Source organism: Cavia porcellus, unplaced genomic scaffold (genome assembly GCF_034190915.1).
Source record: "Cavia porcellus strain 051 isolate PalLab524CR breed Dunkin Hartley unplaced genomic scaffold, mCavPor4.1 scaffold_32, whole genome shotgun sequence".
NCBI classification, from domain to species: domain Eukaryota; kingdom Metazoa; phylum Chordata; class Mammalia; order Rodentia; family Caviidae; genus Cavia; species Cavia porcellus.
Window position 1 is genome coordinate 36,324,713 of NW_026947515.1, and position 1,952 is coordinate 36,326,664.

General features: G+C 43.4%; 1 pseudogene; it reads left to right on the forward strand.

Annotated features, from left to right (window-relative positions):
* The first annotated feature begins 248 nt into the window (after positions 1-248).
* Positions 249-1,681, forward strand: LOC134474358 (major facilitator superfamily domain-containing protein 8-like; annotated as a pseudogene).
* The last annotated feature ends 271 nt before the right edge of the window (positions 1,682-1,952 follow it).

The following is a 1,952-nucleotide window of genomic DNA, read 5'->3' on the forward strand; positions in this document are numbered from 1 at the left end:
CCATGCACATTATCAGGAAATAGTACAATGAAATTGGAAATAAATGGCAAAATAAACCACAAAAACTAAATATGGAAATAAATGGCAAAAGAAACCACAAAACTAAGCCACAAAAACATGGGACTTGCAGAATTATTCTGAGGGCTTCAGGACATCAGGGACGGGAAACAGCAGGTATTGTGACAGTTGGGCTGTCTCTGTGGTGAGTCAGGGGATTGAGGTTGAATGTGAACCAGTCTTAGAAGACCATGCACCTGGGACCAGAGGACGGAACATCACAGAAACACAGATGGAGATCTATTAGGATTCTTTATCTGTTTTTCAGTAGAGTAGGGTTTTCTATTGTGATAATGTCAATATAGCCTTATCTCCAAAAGACTGATCGGTCAGCCAGTGCAAGTTTTTGAGCTAGGTTATTTCTCAATTCAGTCTTGGCCACCTGTATTTTGTTTATGGTACAGTTACAGGCCAAGAAAAGAACCTCTTATCACTTTTGTCTTTATTTTGGTGATGTGTCACAGCATCTATGCTTATGCCCACGGCTCAGCTCCTCACAATGAATACTCCATGCTGATTTCTTGTGGATTGATGAGATTGGGAGCAGGAAATGTAGTGGTTGTTAGGTTCCTATATTGCTGATGTTACTTCCTTTCAGGAAAGGACAAGTTCTCTGACAAATACAAGTAAATTTCAAGCATTAGTTTTCACTCTAGGTCCAGTTTTTCAGACTTGTTTGCACTCATTGGAGAAAAGGGTGTGACACGGCTTATGACTAAACTGAAGATAAACCTGTACACTGCCCCAGTTTTACTTGGCACCTTTCTGGGAGATTTAAAATTATTCTGATCTTCGCTGTATTAAGAAAACATCATGTGGATGACTCAGGACAACCGTGTAAAAATATTAATTATGAAGCAGCAAACACAGATACGGTCCAGGTTTCACAAGGAAATATCACTCGAATCACTACTGTGGCCACCAGTGTCTTGTGCACTCTGTTTCTCTCTGCCATTTTTGAAATTATTCTTACTCCATTGATAATGGATATGTGTGCTTGGACTCAAGAACAAACTGTGTCATAAAACAGGACCATACTTACTTCTCTTCGAGTTGAGGAAGTTGCTGTGTTCATGAGGGTTGAATTACTTTCCAAAATGATTGGTGTGCAGGTTCTTCTGCTGGGGGATTCCTTGTGGTATGGACTGTCTTCTTTACTGGGTACCTTGGGGAAATCAGTTTTCTAAACTACAGTGGAAAGATTTACGTCATAACAGAAAGTGCCCCACCAGTGTACTTGTTTTTAGTTGCCATGTGATAGTTCGCGCTCCACTTGTGGTTGCTTCTGTCTCTTAGCAATGCTGGTCTCCATGGTGCCCAGCTGGTCACTAGATGCACATCGTATAAATCAGCCCCCAGCTGAGAAGCCATTCTGCCTCTGCACTTCCTACTTGCTTACCTCATATAAGTACTAGACCATGAGAGACTGGGGCCTCATATTCTGAGAACAATCCCAATCAGTGCCCGTCAGCGTACGTGAAATTGCCTCTAAATCCTGGGTGTATTTTCAGTGTTTCTGCTTGTCACTGTACCTGGCGTGTCACCCAGGAAGACTGATCATGCCAACCTCTTTGATCACCAGCTGCGGCCTCATGAATGGAGCAAGGATTTCTCCAGGTCCTGACAGGAAGGTGCACCCTCAAGATTTCTGGAGTCCCCTCAGAGGGCTGGAGGAGGATTCCTGATTCCCTGGTTGAGTGGCTCCAATCAGACCCCAAAGGACAGAAGACACAATGTATCTATCTGTCTGTCTGTCCACTGCCTGCCTGATTCTGGGAAGACTCTCAGAGACACTCTAGTCAGTCCTGGTCAGTTCAAGCAAAGGAAGAGCTTGATCAGCTCTGGCAGTTAAGGTCTCCCTCAAGGGAAGGGGATTGAAATGTTTAACCTCTAAG